Source organism: Cetorhinus maximus, chromosome 20 (genome assembly GCF_964194155.1).
Source record: "Cetorhinus maximus chromosome 20, sCetMax3.hap1.1, whole genome shotgun sequence".
Taxonomy (NCBI): Eukaryota; Metazoa; Chordata; class Chondrichthyes; order Lamniformes; family Cetorhinidae; genus Cetorhinus; species Cetorhinus maximus.
Window position 1 is genome coordinate 34,710,516 of NC_135898.1, and position 19,362 is coordinate 34,729,877.

A 19,362-nucleotide genomic window follows, 5' to 3' on the forward strand; every position below is an offset into this window, starting at 1 on the left:
CATCCATGCCAACTCATGCCACCTCATGCCCCTCACCCACCCTCCATAGCCCCTCATACCCTCCATGCCAACCTGTGCCCCTCTACCCACCCCATGGCCTTTATAACCCCTATGTCAACCTATGTCTTCTACCCAGTCCCATGGTCCTTTATGGCCTTAGTGCCAACTCATTCCCCTCACCCGCCACCCTTTGCCCTTACGTCCTCCATGCCAACTTGCTTAGTATCCACCGTGGACAGACCTCAGGGCCCATGCTGAGATGAAATGAAATAAAGTTCTAAGAAGGAATCGTCCCAGATGTGCACGAAGTGCAGTAGCGGGCATGAAAAAAGACATTTAACCTGCTGGCTGCAATGGCGGATTTTCGCACCATATTGTCTCCTTCTCACCTAAGTAATTATGCAGCCACAGGAAACACGCCATCTTGCTGACAGGCAGCCTCCGATTTGCCTGCTATGCTGTTACCGAAGCGCTTCCTCACACTGGGCACCATATTTAAACTGCAACCACGCGCACACTTCTCAGTGCTTGCAGCCCAGAACTGATCCGGTGAATACATAGCCCCAAAAGCCAAGAGGAATGCAGTCCCTGATTCAGTGATGCATCCCTTGGATGCCTTCTGGATGCTGTGGAGACCCACCACGATGTCTTCTACCCCTGCTCTGGCTGCTCATCAGTCTCAGCACTCTGGCTTGTGGGGTGGTGGCAGAGGTGGCCAGTGCCAACACAGCACACAAGAGATCAGCCATCCAGTGCAGAAAACAGATGAATGATCTCATCTGTGCCGCCAGGGTAAGGCAACCATCTCATCCCTCTAAACTCACACACTCACAAGGCCATCACACATTCACTGGCATCTCACTCACTGCCAGCTCAAGGGATATCACCACCCACTCTCTCACACATACCCTCACATCTCCGTCTGGCCTAACCTGCTCTGGAGACTGCCTCCGCAGCCCTCACCATCTTGAGGCCACTTGCACAGATCAACATGTGCCCCCACACACACCCTGGGATACCCCCTTCCCCAGTACAGCCCTCGCCCTGCAGTCTCTTATCTTGCCTGAGGCCACTTCCCCCACTTCTCCAAGCAAGCCCTCGCCCTGCAACCATTGAAAAGCTACTCCCACCTTATGGCTGGTCTGGTAGGTAGAGACCTGTCTATGAGTCCACCTAAAAGTGATGTGGTGCTGCCTGGCACTGATGATCGCGAGTGCTGCCCGAAGCAAGGTAGGCAAACAAACTTCGAAGTTCCGAGTGAAGTGCAGCTCGCCAGGTGCATGTCACTTAGGTACAACTAGGAGTCCTGCAACAAGTAACTCACCTCCTGACTCTCCAAAGCCTGTCCACAAGGTACAAGTCAGGAGTGTGATGGAATACTCCCCACTCGTCTGGATGAGTACAGCTCCCTCAACACTCAAGAAGCTTGACACCGTCCAGGACAAAGCAGCCCGTTTGATTTACACTACATCCACAAACATTCACTCGCTCCATCACCGATGCACAGTAGCAGCAGTGTGTACCATGTATAAGATGCACTGCAGGAATTCACCAAGGCTTCCTAGACAGCATCTTCTAGAAGGACAAGGGCAGCAGATAGATGGGAACACCACCGCCTGGAAGTTCCCCTCCAAGTCACTCACCATCCTGACTTGGAAATATATTGCTGTTCCTTCACTGTTGCTGGGTTAAAATCTTGGAACTCCCTTCCTAACAGTACCTACACCACATGGACTGCAGCGGTTCAAGAAGACAGCTCATCACCACCTTATCAAAGGCAACTAGGGATGGGCAATAAATGCTGACCCAGCCAGCGAAGCCCACATCCTGTGAATGAATATAAAAAAAAGAAAAAAAAACGTAGGCATGCAATCATGCCAACGTGCCCAGATGGTCCAGCGTGGGGGATGATTCCAGCAAACTGGGCTTATAATGAGATGCTAAAGTGTTGAAATTATGTTCCCAGTGTGCGGTGGTGGGAAACATGGCTTGCTATTGATAGCTGGAGCGGACAATCGCAAACTGGTTGCACGATGGTGTAAAACCAATTTTTGGCCTTTTCGCTATATTGTCCACCCACACCCGTCATGACACTCGCTGCCAATGGGACCGAATGATTCTGCCCTAAGTGTCTATTAGTCTTTATTTTTATTAAAAACACTCTCATTCATAAAAGCCCATTCGCTACATTTACATCCCTTCAACTACACATTCCCTTATAAAAACAAACATTTCAAGTGCTTAGTCCCTTATAAAAACATGCATTTGTATTCATGGCCCCAAATCAAAGAATTTATAACCACTTGGATCTGTCAATCAAAATGTGAACTGACAGGCACCCTACCCTGATAATGATAGGTTGTGAAATCAGTCATGCAGCACAAATCTTAGACTGATAGTCCTCAGGCTTATGTCAATAGAGTGAAATAGCAAGCACTTTTTTAAAACTGCAGCATGCTCTTTAAAAAAAAAAGGTAAAGGCCAGGAGATTTAAATTCCTTGACAGTTCCAATGAGATTATCTACTTTTTACACACATTCATGTCTAATTTTAACAATCCCAAAGGGTACCTTACCTCTCCAAAAGCTGTCCCTACACTCACCCAAAAGGGTACCTTACTTCTCAAAAATATTACCCCACCTCCCCAAAGAACTCTGGCAGCTCTAGACCTTTTCCTGAGAGATCTAAAGCTCACAAGCTGTGTTTTGGACATTCCCAGTTATGAAAATTGGATCTATTTGAAGGTATGTGCAACCCGGAATCAGTGGAATGAAAAGCAGGCGGGCAATTTACTTCACTCAGCTAGATTGCTAGCTAGATAGTGAAGGTAAAAATTTACCCTGTGGTGGAAACCCCTACCTCTGACACAGTGAAGGCAGTGAAGTCAGTGGAGTGGGAGTGGCATGAGGAGTATCCTGGCCAAGGTCTTGCGAGCACAAGCTTTGCACAGCAGATTGGGGCATATGTAGCAACAAACATAAAATCTGAACCATCTGCCTTTTTCCAATTCGTTGAGCTACACATCATTGAAAGAAAAAAGGACTGAAATCTATTGCACTTACTGCCATTGTACGTAAAGGCAAAAGTATGTTTATTGTCGACGATTTCAGCAGAATTTCTCAAAAAAATTCCACCAGGAATTTATTTAGTTGCCATTGAGAACATCTCTCCAGAGAGTTGTTTGTGTTCAAAGAAGATTTATGAAGCCTTTAAATGCTAATTAGTTTAAAACACACCAACATGTTATTATAATAGTTAGTATGGAATGGCATTAATCTGTTTTCTTTCAAAGGCATAATTATTGCTAGCCTATAATATACATATAAATTAATATTTAAAATAAAATTAATCACACCAATAATTAGCTATGGAAACATTGAGAACTTAATGAAGGAAGGCTATTTCTTATGTCTTTGCATGTGAAAAAAATCCTTAATTGATGGTCTGTATTTTTTATGTTTTATGCATTGTTAATGTGTCATATTTATTGAGCATTGCCATGTCAGGAGGTTCATTTCAGAGCCCAAAAGTCTTGCAGAATTTAAAGCCAGAAAATCATGACAGCCTCTCTGCTGTCACATAGTAACATTACGCTGAAAATGCAGCACTATATCACACTGTGACAGGTATGGTTATTTCTATCACAAAAACAAAAATACCTGGAAAAACTCAGCAGGTCTGGCAGCATCTGCGGAGAGGAGCACAGTTCTATTTTTACTTAGTTCTGTTGAAGGGTCATTCGGACTCGAAACGTTAACTGTGTTCCTCTCCGCAGATGCTGCCAGACCTGCTGAGTTTTTCCAGGTATTTTTGTTTTTGTTTTGGATTTCCAGCATCCGCAGTTTTTTGCTTTTATCTTAATGGTTATTTCTATTATATTTTGACTTTGTACACTGTTATGCTTGTGTATCAGTGGTAATTCATGTGAAGAAATAAACTCTGTTTTTACTTTCTGTGACAATTACGTCTATTTTGATTTTGCATTCCAACTGCAACCATAGGAAGAGGAATCAGACATTCAGCCCTTAACCCTGCTTTATCATTCAATTAGATCATGGCTGATCTCCACCCCAATTTGCCCCATATCCATTAATAGCTTTAACTCATAAAAATCTACAACAGTCAGTCTTGAAAGTTTAAATCTGTTTTGGGGGAGAATGAAGGAGGATCTACAGGATCCCGATTGGTGGGAAGTTGTAACTGCAGCACGACAAGATTACATAGTCAGTTTGAATGATAAATGTATGAATATAATTTTATATGTTGCATATAATTCTAAATGTAAAAGTTTACTTAAAAGAGTGGCAAGATGTGCAATAGGAAGTAAGATTTTACCGACAGAAATTGTGCACACATGCAAGATTTTGAAAATATTCCCAACATGCAGACCCATTTAAGATACCATCAGCTCCCTCTTATGCCATTATTTACCTGTCTTTGGCTTTTGGTAGCCTTCCCATCCTTAGAAAATGTAGTATTTGAACCCTGACCTGGACAGTACCCCTCTGAATTCTGGTTTAACATTCAGTTGGGAAGTTCGTGCCCAGTGGATGCGGGTGCTTCATTGTATGGGTTATGAGCCCACTAACCCCTCCCTCTGTATAGGACTAACCACCCTCTCAAGGTATAAAGGTGGTTACGGCCTGCCAGATTGTTAATTGGCCTGTAAATCCTCACACAGCATCACACACTTCTCCGAGGGAACAGCAAGAAGTTAAATAAAACAACAAAGCTATCTGATGTAATGCTTGTAAGGGGAAAGCATGTTTTGAAAGGTAAAGACACTTAAAATGTTCAGTTTTTTTTTCTCGCGATTTGGAATTGAGCTACAGTTTATAAACTCAAGAGCATAAGAAATAGGAGCCAGAGTAGACCATATGGCCCATCGAGCTTGCTCCGCCATTCAGTATGATCAAGGCTAACCTTGGGCTTCAGCTCTACCTTCCCGCCACTCCCCATATCTTTTAATTCCCTGACAGACCAAAAATCTGTCTATCCCAACCTTAAATGCATTCAACAATGGAGTATGCACAACCCTCTGGGGTAGAGAATTCCAAAGATTCACAATCCTTTAAGTGAAGTAATTTCTCCACATCTCAGTCCTAAATGATCGGCCCCCCTATTTCCCACTGTCCCAAAGTCAACAAAGAGCATAATACAGACATGCCATAGTATGTGATGCCAGTCCCTGAAAATAGACAAATATCTGTCGACAAAAAGTGTCTGGAAACAGGTTTGCTATCTGAATTGTGCAGTGATTACTCTCCATAGTCACACAGCCCCATAACATTTCAACAGGAGTATAGAAGCAATTACTGGATCCTGTATGAGAGTCAATATGAACAATTTGAATTTCAAATGCATATTATAAACACAAACAATAAACAACGAAAAATATTAAGATGATATACATGCAAATATTTCCGCCAACAATGTATTTGATGTCAGGTTAGTAAAAAGAAGATTTAATGATATATATTCTGTTTTATATTTAGAAGCTAAACAGAGAGTAGGATAAGTATGGGAATACAAAAGCAGTGTTCTCTTTATTTGTATTTGGGAGAGGAAATTTGAGTGAGGGAGGATAATGCACATGTAACACAGGCCGATTGAGTTTTCAGGTTCATTTGAAGTCAGAAAGTAAGCCAGAAAGCCTCCAAGACATGAAAGTGATCCTCGCCACACAGCTTTTCTCTAAATTACAACATTGCTGCTTGTGGGATCTTGCTGCGTGCAAATTGGCTGCTGTGTTTCCTATATTAGAACAGTACTTGCGTTCCAAAAGTACATCATCGGTAGTGAAGCACTTTGGGACATCTTGAGGTTGTGAAAGTGCTATAGAAATGCAAGTCTTTTTTTCATCTTTCCTTCTGAGTGCTTTGCATAGGCGATCATCCCCGCCAACAGGCAAAATAACAGAATTTGTCCCACTAAACCTAGTGCAAGCTGATAACTAGGGGCAGCAAGTAAACAATGTCCCAACAATGACAAACAAGTCTATCTCTTTAACCTTTGTGATTTAAGGATTGAGAAAGCAACAGAGGAATAGCAGAGGAAAATCAAGTAGAAGCAAATCAGGTACAGAAGGAGAAATAAAGAGAGGAAAAGGAAGATTGGATTACGTGAGACAAGCAGTAGGGACTGAAAGAAAAAGTAAGAAAAGCATTTTAAAATGTGACATTTGTATCTCAGGGAGGATAAAGACGAGATACCATTTGTGCAAATCAAATGTCAGAGCTGCATAAATTGCCCACAGGTTCTGGAGATTCATAATTCATGGTATATCCCTTAAACCGCTGGACATGTTGGCCAAGCTATGCATGGAATAGCGGTGTGCATTGTTAACACACCATTGTTTTCCCACTTTCATTTGGCCCATTATTCCTTGTGGTTCCACTACAGTTGCTGGTGGAGCTGTCCCAATAAGGCAACGCATCCTCCGACCTATGGTGAAGGGCAGTGCCACAGGAGACTCCCTAATATATTACATAGCATATTAAAAAATAAACATATTTGTGAGCACATTCCACAAATCCACTATTGAGCTTAAAAATTGTATCAATACACATATGTTCGAATGGGGCCATTTCCTAAGGAACTGCACCGTTAAGACTGAAGGTGCTGGGGTAGTTTTTTAACTTGGTGCTGGGATGTAAAGCTGGGGCTGTACAACAGCAACAAAAACAGCAACAACAACCACATATTTATATAGCATCTTTAACATAATGAAATGTCCCAAGGCCCTTTTATAGAACAAGGTATGATACCGAGCCATATAAAGAGATATTAGGTCAGCTAACCAAAATCTTGGGCAAAGAGGTTTGTTTTAAAAAATGTTTCAAAGGAGGTAAGTGAGGTAGAGAGGCAGAGAGGTATAGGGAGGGAATTCCAGAGCTTGAGGCTGAGGCAACTGAAAGCACGGCCACCAAGGCTGGAGAAATTATAATTGGGAATGCACTTAAGACCAGAATTAGAGGAACACAGATAACTTGGAGTGTTATGGGGTTGGAGAAGATTACAAAGATAGAGAAGGGTGAGGCCATGGAGGGATTTGAAAACAAGGGTGAAAATTTTAAAATTAATGTTACTTGACCGGGAGCCAATGTAGTTCAGTGAGCACAAAGGTGATAGAGGAATGGGTCTTGCTGTGACAAGCAGAATTTTGGGATGATCTCAAGTTTACTGAGGAGAGAAAATGTGAGACCAACCTAAAGAGTATTGAAAGTGTCGAATCTTGAGGTAACGAAGGCATGGATGAGGGTTTCAGCAGCAGATAAGCTGAGACATGGCTGTGGTCAAGCTATGTTACGGAGATGGGAATAGGTAGTTTTACTGATGGTGTGAATATGTGGAACTGGAAATGGGAACGAAATTGGAAATGGAAGACTGGGTGATCAATAGCCAATTTAATTGACCAGCACCAGATTGAAAATCTACCCCATCAGATTTACCATGAAATGCTCCAGCATCATAGGCAGTGCAAGAAAGTAAGAGGGTTGGAAATTACTCAGGCACTTATTCATTATGATTTAGCTGACTTCTGTTGATTCCAAACGCTTAGATCCAGATAGGAACAGGGAAAAATTGCAACAATTAAATAAAACTATTTGCTTTTGTTGTGGCACAGCCGATGGTAAATGCAGAGCTGCTCAAGTCCCAAAGGGAGACTTGAAACAGCTGCCACAACTGCTTTGCAATTTGTACATTTTGAGGTGCGTGCCATGAATTCAGTAGTAATAAGACCACCAAGCCTTTTAGGTTTTTTACAAAACTAAATTAAACATTCATTAACAGAAGAAATGATTTTAAGCACATACATAGGTCTACAAATTACTAATATGATAACTCCTAGCTCCCCTAATTAATCTAACCCCCAGATACATCTCCATTAAGGCAACAGTAAAAAACACAGATTTTAAAAGACTCAGGCAAAGTAACAAGATACCCTGCACAGTGGAATTCAAAGTGAGTTTTCTTAACTTCAGTTCCTTGTAGACAGCAGCTTGAGGCTTAGATGCTGGGGGCTTTTCACACTTGTGTTAGATTGTAAAATGCCTGCTATTATGACGCAGCTGATGGTAAATGCTGAGCTATTCAAGTCTCAGAGGGAAACTTGAAACAACTGTCATAACCAATTTTGCAATTTGTATGCTTCGAGATGCAGGCTTTGAATTCAGTCATGATAGGACCACCAAGTCTCAAGAGGTTTTTTTATAAAACTAAATTAAACATTTATTAATAAAAGAAAGATTGTAAGCACAAACATATGTCTACAAAATTTCTACCATAACTACAAAAATCCCTTAATTAATCTGAGTCCTAGTTACACCTTCGTTAAGACAACAGTAAAACACATAAATTTAAACAGACCCCTGGCGAAGCACACTCTGTACAGTTGCATTCTTTCAGCTCTGGGTCCTTGCAGACATCAGCTTGAGGCTTACAGACTGGAGGCTTTGGATCTTAGAATCCCTCTCCTTTTTACCAACAGCCTTCTCTTTCTTTATATATATTTTTCTCTTTGAATGCAAATTTTATTGTATCACTATGTCTTTTGAACTTTACCTCTTCTAATGATAAGACCCTTTCATAATACCCACTTCATTAGTAATCCTTGAGAAAAATAAACAAACACACCGGGCAATGTTTTCCCCCCATCGGGGGGGGAAGTGCGGGAGCAGGTGCAAGCAGGTGCGCTTCTGATCTGCGCCCCCAATCAGGGCGCGCCGCCATTTTACCTGGGCGGGCCAATTAAGGCTATGTGCTCCCTGTGCGGGGGGGAGGGATTCCCTCATCCGGGAGTGCGCTCTTTTGCTCAGTGTGAAAGAGCGCACAGATCTCCCTGAGGAAAAGTGCTGCCTCAGGGAGATCGGCACTGATTTAAAACTTTCAATAAAGATTAGAAAAAAATTTCCCTGCCACGTCCCCTCATGTGACACTGTCATATGAGCTGGGACATGTCCATAATTTTTATTGTAAAATATTCTGCATTTTTAAAATCACTCATGAAACCTCATCCCGCCTGTGGACGATTTTTCATGTTTTTTCACAAACCTTAAGGTTGGACGGGCAGATCTATTAATGAGTTCAATTGGTTTTTAAATGGCCTTAATAGGCCATTGACAGGTTGGCGGGCATGCATCCAACTCGGATGCGTGCCCACCGAACTGACAATCTAAATGACGCAGGGTGACGTCGGATGCACGCCCGATATCACCCCGCATCATTTTATGTGTCAGTGAGCGGGCCCTGCTCCCGCTCGCCGACCAGAAGATGCTGGCCACTGTTTCTGAGCTTCACCTGGTAAGGTGTAATATTTCACTCCCTCTTTTTGAATGCAAGCTACACTAGTTTGTTTAAAGAGAAAATGCCCCCTTGTTTACCTAATTAATATTTCAAACCTACTTCTCTTCTACACATCAAAGCCTCTCGACCAACTGGCTTTAATCCAATTAAGATGCACGCACACAATTGGGCAGAAAATTTCTCTTGGCGAGCGAGCATGTGCCTGGCTCGCTCGAGCGTGAAATAACATGGGCTGACGTCGGCCGAGTGTACTGACATTAATGCACAGTTGGGCGATAGTTCGGTCAGCGGGCACACGCCAGAGCCAGCAGTGCGCCTGCAGACAATTAAAAGGCCTGTTAAGGCCATTAAGTAACCAATTAAATCATATTTTTTGCTGCATGCCCAACCTAATGGTTGGCGGGCAGGCGAAAAGGGCGGGCAGGCGAAAAGGTCAAGCAGCTTTTGCATTATTTTGGAAACCTCATCTGCAGGCGGGGTGAGGTTTCCAAAAACAAATAACAGTAAAATAAAAATGTTAATTTTTAATTTTTTACATGTCTGTTCATGTGACTGAGTCACAGTTCCGTGCCTCAGGGAGATTATGGATCACTCACTTGCGTGCATGCGCGAAGTTTGCGCTCAGCCCGCTTGTCCTCCTACCCCCCTGCACAGGCAATGCTGAGCACTGCCGCTCGCATTTCATGCTGGGCAGGCCTTAATTGGCTCGCCAGTGTGAAACCTTGGTGCGGTGCCGATTGTGTGCGGTGGTCATCTTCCCGACCGCCCCCGTCAAAATCTGCCCATAGGCACAGACACCACTAAACTCTATTTTAAAATAATTTCCAATAACATTATAGACATTATTATATCTTCTTAACACTGCCCTCACACACAGCACTCTCTCCTTTATACATATTTTCCCCTTTGAATGCAAATTCCCATTATTTCACTGTGTCTTTGGACTTTACTTCTCTAATAATAAAAATCAATCATAGTACTAATTTTACCAGTAACCTTTGGAAAAACTAAACACAGTTTCTTAACTTCTCCTGGCTAGGTGCAACATTTAAGCCCCTCTTTTGAATTCAAGCTATTTTGGTTTATTTAAAAAAGCATATGTTCCCTTTGCACCTCACATTCTAACACTTCACCCATGTTTACCTATTTAGCATTTCAAATCTAACTTCTTTTCTGACATCAAAACCTTCAGGCCAGCCGTCCTTAATTCAATTAAGTCACACACACACACACACACACACACAAACCATAGGCACAGACCCCACTATTACTCTACTTCATAATAAATTCCAGCAACGTTATGAAAATTATTATATCTTCCTGACACTTTCAAGTGAATAGCAGCGATTTTGGATGTCAGTTAGCATTCTGCTGAAAAATGTTACAGAAAGGTTACAGCCAAAGTGTTACCAATACTGCAATGTTTGAAAATGTGAATTCTCAAAGATTGTCATGTTCTTCATCCATGTTTAACTGTAAAGGAATCCAAGTATTAGAATTTAGCTGCACTTCTGTGTAAAAGCAGTTTGTTTGACAGATTTGTATCCTTTGAACCATTTATTTGCATCACCATTAGCAGGAATGTTTATTTTGTTAATTCTGCAATTGTGAAGTCCACCTATTTTGGAGCTGTGTAGTATTTGATAGAATGTAGGAGTGGGAATCAGCCGCCTTTCCATTTTCAATGCCCCATTATTTTCTTGGCAGCATTTTACAATGTAGCTCTGTAATTACATTTCTTGACAAATCAATTATTAATATTCTGCTGATTTATTAGGGTGTGGTAAAGTTAGAGTTAGTTTTTTTGCAAACATCCTCGATACACTCACGTGCGGAATATAAGAACTTTTTGGTGTACAAGAATTTAAAATGGCTGCCCTATAATAAATGTAAAACAGTATTTTTATATTTATATTCAGGATGTTTTGACATATTAACCCAGTGCCTACCCTTTTAATGGCCTACAGAGTGGAAAGGCCACCACAGAATCACAGTGTAACACAGTGAAAAGAACCGAAGGCTCCCTAAAATAAGTCCAAATATTCCTTCTCAGGGTCAGGAGTGGAAGGAGTGCTGACCCCGGAATCAGCGCTGAAGCACATGGGTGGTGGTGTGGTGGAGAGCGTAAGCTCAGTGTAACTGTGACATTGGCCTTTGCAGTTATACTGCACGATCTGCCGGATTTTTCTTGAGAAATAATTTGTTCCACCACCTGGGCAAAATGTGAGACCTGGGCAGGAGCGGAATCCTGGGCAGCATTTAGCTACCACCAGCCAATTAAGAGGCCACTGCCAGGGCTGCCAGCCAATTGAGGATGGTGGCCTGATGGCGGTGGCCACGGCTGAGGTTGCAGGAAGAAGAGGGTGCCTCCATGCCCAGCCACGTTATTTTTTAACCGTGTTGGGGCCAACCAGGCAGACTCTGGTGATTGGAAGAGGCACCTTCCTGCAATACGGGGTGGGGGGCGGTGGAGGTGGTGGCCTTTGCTGCCATAGGGGCCCTTCCATGGGCCATGGAGGAATAGGGCATTCCTCCCCAGGAACTTACATTACCTGGCTGTCTTCCCATGTTGCAGCAGGCCTTCCCACACCAGTAAAATGACAGTGGGGGTGGGAAGCAGCCAATAATAGCCCACTTAATTGGTTTTATTGGCTGCCCAGTAAATTGGTAGCTGTGCCGCTGAGGTTCCCACTGCAGCAGGAAGGCATTGGGCTCCACTCCACTCTTCTGCTGTCTTTTTACCAGTTCTCGCCCCTCCCAGTCCTTCTCCAAACGGCTGGTAAAATCCAGCCCATGATTTCACACCATTGGTGCAATCCTTAACTGTTGGGCGTTAATCATTTTTCTCCCTTCTTGTACTAGTCTCATTTAAGGGACATTAATATTCCTAATGAAGCAAGACCACCTAAAACATGGGGCGTGAGCTTTTCTTTCAGAGTTTAGACTGTGCAGCTGATTCAAAATGGCCGTGGGTGGTGATTAGGACACCAAAGTCCTTTCAATTGTCGTCAAGGAACTGCTCATGGAAAGGTTTTACCAGTGGCTGTTCTATAGAAAGGGCAACCCACACACTACCATTATTCATTCCTTTCAGCTTAAGAGACTTTGTTTTTTTTTCCACAGATGTGTGCTTCTTGTCTGGCATTTCTAACTGTTAGGGTTTTTTTTCATTCTGTGCTGTGCATCATTCAAGCTGTGTAATGGATACTTTTGAAAAGTTTGGCAAATTAAAAGATGGAAATGTGCATTTTAAAATAGGCATTCAGATTACAGACCTTTGCCTAATGAGAATGCACATCGCAGATCATGAAGAAAATCCCAATGTGCTTTCCCTTGTGTGAGGCTCCGTGTTGGAAGCAGCATTTATAAGATATACCCTTAGGGAGTTTATAGAATGGTTGTTCAATGGCACTTCTCAGACGATGATATATCTGCAAAGTTTTTGGCATTGCTTGTCCTTCGATACTGAAGAAGACATCAAGGATATGCACTCATGGGGTATCATTTTATGCTCCCTCTCCTCATGTGTTTGGTGGGGAGCATTTAATCAGGCTGGATGGTGGCTGGTGGGGATCTCACCACCTTCCTGCCTCCACCCCGATTAAGTCCATGGCAGGAAGGCCCATGGACAGCCTTCCCGTCGCACCGCCAATTGAGGCCCTTAAGTGGGCAATAAATGCCCAATTGCCTCATCCTGCCACAGCTCACATTAGCTCAGTGGCAGATGGGCCTGTCACCATGTGGGGAACACAAATGTCAAACCTGTGCGGGTTGTTTGTGGCCTCCCGCGTGGGTGGTCCCTTGTTCAAAGGCACTAAGTACCTGATAGAGGAACCCAGCATTGGGAAGGGGGGTGCTGCTGAGACCCATTCCCTGCCCTTGCTGCTGACCACCCTACAACCCCTCCCCAATGACCCCCACCCAGTGAAGCCTCTCCTGCCATCAATTATCTCTAGCCTGGGTCTCTCCATGACCCTGGGTCTCTGCTAGTTTCCGCTTTGGCAGCAGTCACCACCTCCCTGGTGACGCTGCTGAGCAAAAGAGCTGCTGGCTTCTGATTGGCCGGCAGCTCTCAGCGGGCATAAAGTAGTAATTATAGTTTTGATAAAGATAGGACTGTAGCTTTAACAATAATCCTGTGTTGTAAGATCACATCTTCTGTGTAAACCAATGGGTTATCAGCACAGGGAACCTCTACAAGAGAGTTCTTTTTTAGTTATAGAGTTAGATGCACACATGTAGCTGCTGCTGCGGTCTTATAAGAAAAGTTCAATTTTCCACCAAGAAAAGTTGCCTGGAAAATCAACTGTATAACAAACTGGCAACAAGGATAAATCAGATCTGGTGCTGTCACTCGCCCAACAATTGAAAGTATCTAAGATAATTAAAAAGAAAGGAAGATATACTCTGCGAGTGAGTTCTTTTTTAGTAAGAGTTAGATGCACACATGTAGTGGCTGCTGCTGTCTTGTAAATAAAGTTCAATGTCTCCACCAAGAAAAGTTGCCAGGAAAATCAACTCTATACACATAACATCCCGCTCCCGGGGTCCTGATCCTGCCCGCCACTGGTCTCTCAACTGCCTCATTGGCTCAAGATTGGGCGGACCTTGTCCAAAGGAGGCAACGCTTGTCTCTCCCTGTCGCCCACATAAAATATTGCTACCCCTACCCCTCACCCGCCATTGTTTGCAGTGAGCTCTTTGATGACAGTTTAGGGGAAATGAGTGTTTGCTGATTCAACTGCACCCGGCTGGAAATCTTGATTTTTCAGGAAAAACAAAATTAACTGGTGATCTTTATATCTCTTCTGCTGTCTGCCACAAAATCACTTCCTAGTTGTCAATGCGCCATGAAAGATTGTTTTCTGGGCTCATTCATCAGACTTTTCACCACATGACCTGACCATCATAGCCACATCTTCATGACCAAAGCATCTATGCTTGGCATGTGAAGATTTTTAAGAACTTTGACTTCAGGGATTTTGCCATCTGATTGACAGTTTTCAACTCAGGTAGTTTAGGGGAAAGTGATGTCATTTAACAAGCACGAAGCTGGGTGGTCAGAATGGCAGACCTGTACCCTTTGAGCTTGGTCTGCAGGTTGATGCCTCGCATGCCCTAGACACCCTCAAAGAGTTTGCCATATGAATCTGGCCACTTGCATTTTCAATGAGAATTGAACTCAAGATGGCCCTTGACTTCTGAAACCTTTTCAGTCCTTACTGTCCACAGCTCTACAAATGTTAATGTGAGTGAGGAATTCTCTCCCTCTATAGGCTGTGGATACTGGGTCAATTGCAAATTTAAAGATTGAGGGCACGAGATAGTGCTTCCACTTAACATCTCAAGCAGAAGATAACATATTCAACAATGCAGCACTAGAATGTCAAAATTATTTGCTCAAAGTATCTGGATTGGGATTTGAATTTATGACCTGACTGAGAGGCAAGAATGCTACTACTGAGGCACTCTGACACTAAAGCTCTCATACCAACAGAGGCTCTTAAGTTAAAAGCAAAATACTGCGGATGCTGGAAATCTGAAATAAAAACAGAAAATGCTGGAAAAACTCAGCAGGTCTGGCAGCATCTGTGGAGACAGTAATGTTTTGAGTCCTTATGACTCTTCAGAGCTCTTAATTGGCCAATTAATGGTCACTTTCTGCCTCAGCTGCAAATTTCCTTTATGGATCCCCTTTTGCAATCGGGGCTCCTCTCACCACCTCCTCCAGGGTGCCCGCCCCACCTGACATTTGCATCCTGTCCCACACCCCTCTCACATCCCTGGGGCTGCCTGTCTTGGCCCCACTGAGGCTTAGCTTGTACCTGCCTCCTGGCTCTTCTTTGCTAGGACTGAATATAATTCCAGCAGTGACCACCACTCCCGGTGGCGTAGACCAGAGAGCTGCCGCCAGTCAAATGGCCAACATCTCCCAGAGGCGGGACACTCTACCCAGGTGTGGGCGTAGGGCCTGCCTGCCTCAGGTCAATTAAAGAACATTAAATGGCTTTTGGGCTGCCAAACAGAGCTGACTTTCTCTGTGAGGGGGCAGGAAACCCTGGCACCCATTAAATGCTGCGCCAGGTGATATTAGGCCAGATGACCACAAGGAGGTAGGCTGGAAGGAGAGTTGTAAAGGAGAAAAAAGAGGTAGAGAAGCGGAGAGGAAGAGGGAGGGAATTCCAGAGCTTAGGGCCATGGCAACTGAAGGCAATTGTGGAGTGATTAAAATTGGGAACACTCAAGAGTCCAGAATTGGAGGAGACACAGACATTTTAAAGGGCTGGAGAGGTAAAGAGGGGTAAGACCATGGAGGAATGTAAAAGTAAGTACGAGAATTTTAAGATTGAGACATTGCTTAACTGGAGCCAATGTAGGTCAATAAGCACAGGTGAGTGGGACTGGGCGTGAATTAGGACACAGGCAGCGGAGGTTTGAAAAGCCTCAAGTTTATGGATTGTGGACGATGGGAGACTAAGCAGGAGTGGTTAGGAATAGCCAAGTCTAGAGGCAACGAAAGCATGGACGTCGGTTTCAGCAGTAGATGAGCTGATGCAGGGGTCTCGTTGGGTCTTGTTTACGGAAATGGCAATAGGCAATCTTAGTGTTGCTTATATATGTGGTCAGAAGCTCATCAAATATGACACCAAGATTGCGAACAGTCTGGTTCAACCTCAGACAGTTGCCAGGGAGTGTCAGTACGTGGCAAGGGAACAGAGTTTGTAATGGGGACCAAAGACATTGCTTTGGTATTTCCAATACTTTTTTTTGAGAATTTCAATTCATCCAGTGCTAGATGTTGACAAGCAGTCTGGTAATTTCAAGACAGTGGAGGGACTGAGAGGTGAGATAGAGCTGGGTGTTGGCAGCATATTTGTGAAACCTGACCTGTTTTTGGTTGATGTTGCTGAGGGTCAGAATGTGGTTGAAAATAGGGAGCGGCCAAGGATAGATCCTTGGAGGACACCAGAGATAACTGTACTGGAGTGGGAAGAGAAACCATCAGGAGACTCTCTGATAGATAAGAATGGAGCCTGATGAAAAGAGCCCCACCTAGCTGGATGACAGTGGAGAGGAATTAAAGGAGGATGGTGTGGTCAACCATGTCAATGGCTGCAGAGCTTCTAACTTATTGTGATATTTTTTATATGTTCATATATACACTCCCCACAACATGAAGATAATGGAGACAATTAAAGAGAATAAGAGCATTCCCTTCAACATTATCCTATGGGAAATCTACCAATTGTATGTTAAAAGTTCTGTGTGCACACACTTCCTGTTAAGGTAACACTTACTTCTTGTACTTGCATCTGTCAGTCTTTTCAGTCACTTTTAATCATGATACAATTTATTGAAATTAGCCTCAGAATTTATTTTGTTGCAATCTAACCAAATTTAACTAACTTACCATGATTGATTGATTTTGACCTTATAATCCTGCTCCTCCATGCATCGACCGTTATTTTCAATTGTTGGGAGCCGTTATTGGGTAATCCCAAATATTTTTCAATAGGGCCCACTGCTCTGGAGAACATTTAAATATTTTTGATACTTGTCCTCAATCGTTCAATTGCTCTAGAAATGTAAAATAAATGATAGGGTGGATTTCTGCTCCCTTTTCCAGCTGCACAACACTGCCAATGTGCCTTGGGTGCATTGGCCTCGTGTAACGACCTGAATGTGCACATGAGGGTGGATTGAGGACAGAGTGGGCAGAATGCAGTCAAAATGACTAGCACCAGTCACAGGAGCAAGAAAAAATAGCTCTGAGATGTCTGAACCACTTCCTAATGTGTATTGATGCGTCACACTTCTAATGTCACACAATGCCTAATGCCCTGGTGCTGTCAGGAAAAAAGGAAAAAGACAAAAACCGAGCTCTGTTATACCCGTGTAATTTTGTCCATTTTTCCATTACACTTTGGGAGCTTTGTGTTAAAATAGGAAAGGGGAGATAACCTAACCCTTGTGAGCTTGTCAGCTCTCTGATGATTTCAGTACATTTATATTGGCAGCCTAAGCTTTTGTTGTAAGAGCTTTTCTTCATATGTTTGTGAACCTTGAAGTCAAGTCAAGGTGAAATGACAGGAGTAAAAATACTCAAAAGATTTAAATTGCCAAGAGTTATGAGGGACAAAAGCAGATCTCTAAAATTTGAAGGGCTGAGGATATGTTGGTGGGTTGTTGGTATTGCATTGTGAAATGGAATTGCTGATGATTTTACTGCCCAAGACTCACGCAAAGCTCAGATATTTCATAGGAAAATGACAAATGTGAATTGCTTTGTTTAGAAACTTAGATGACTTGCACCGTTTAATATTTCATTTGAAATTAAAACTCAGTGAATTTCTCATTCACATTTTGACTTGCCCTATGTAGTGTGGGCTTCCTGTCCTCTGAATTTTTTAAATAGCCAGTTTTGTGATTTGTCATATTCTTAAGTGCAATGCAAAGTTACTGCTTTTGTTTAAAGGGATTGGCATATGAGAGTAAATAAGCCTTACTATAATGATACAGGGCAAGAGGCCCCGGGCGGAATTTTCCGTGCCTGCTAGCTGTGGGCGTGATAGGTGCCGGGCGCGGACAATATGGCGCGATCTGGTTAACAACCGCGGGAAGACAGGTCGTGATTGTCTGCTCAGCCTGCCGATGGCGGGCCATGTTTCCCATCAACGGTCGGCAGGGGGCTCATTGTAATACATCAGCATCTATTAAAAGACCATCCCGCCAGACTCTGGACCCTCGTCGGATCATCTGTCCACATTGACAGGAAAGGACGTCAACGTGCTTCACAACAGCACCCAGGCGACATGCACTTGGTGGCCTTCACTTTGATGGAACTGAGATGAGTGAACAGCATCGTTTTCCCCAGCTCGCTAGGGTCGCCTGTTGCTTTGCAGGCATCAGGGGTGCCAGGGGGCCTGGATGAAGTGCCGCTCTGCCAAGGAAGCAATTGTTTTCGGAGGGGGGGAGTGGGGGGAGGTGGGGGAGTGGTGTCTGGGGGCAACTACTGCCTGGCCCCAGAGGTGACTGTACTCAGGGTGGGGGGTGGGGTGGTGTCCGGGAACAACTGCTGCCCTGGCGTTGGATTCCACGCACAAGCAATCGAGATGGGGGGCAGGGTAAGGGAGGGAAGTGGCCACGCAGTAGGGTCACCTGTATAAACAGATCATCCCTCTGCAACTGAGACAGTTCAGGCACAGCCACAGTGATATGATTGGGGTCGGGTTCCTAGCCTGCCTGCCCATGCAAGCAACACAGAGGCACTGATGTGCCACCAAGCCCCTCAGACCTTACCCGCCACCACCCCGGCACAGATTGTGAATCTGCGACCGCTTTATTGGACCATGCAGCAGTTGGACTGCACACATTGTACAATCTCCTCGCCAACACTGGCCATGTAGCAGTCACTGCTGGAGGTGCTCACAGCCCCTTGCAATCTCAGCATCCTGGTTTGGACCAGTCTCCCCCGTGTCGCAGGTTGACAGGGCAGCCATGCAGCACACTCATCTCTGGCCATCCGAGGGGTGACCAGAACTCTCTGGGAAGCGTTAAGGGGCGGTCACACAGGGCCAGGAAAGGTGCTAGTGCAACCATGATAACCATGTCTCTCTCTCTCTTTCATGCTGCAGGAGGACTACGTCAGGGTCATGGATCCTGGTGACCTAGCTGTATGCCTGATGGCCTACAGAGACCATAGAAGACGGAGGAGAGAGTGACTGAGGCTCCTGGCCATGCAAAGGCAGGAGCAGCAACCTCATGAAGAAGGGGCTGCTGGGCTGCAGCACATGCTGCCCAGGGGCGACAGCGAGCCGTGGCTGGTCGGCGCCTAGCAACACCCAGAGTCTATAGATGCTGCCGGCCATTCCTGCAGATGACTGAGAACCAGTGTTGCCGAAGACTGCGCATGTCTAGGGACCTGGTCGCTCACATCTACCACTCATTGCAGGACTTGGCACCAAGGGGACATGGAGGGCATCCACTGCCAGTATCTGTGAAAGTGACCGCGGTGCTCAATTTCTATGATAGTGGTTCCTTTCAGGCTCCACAGGT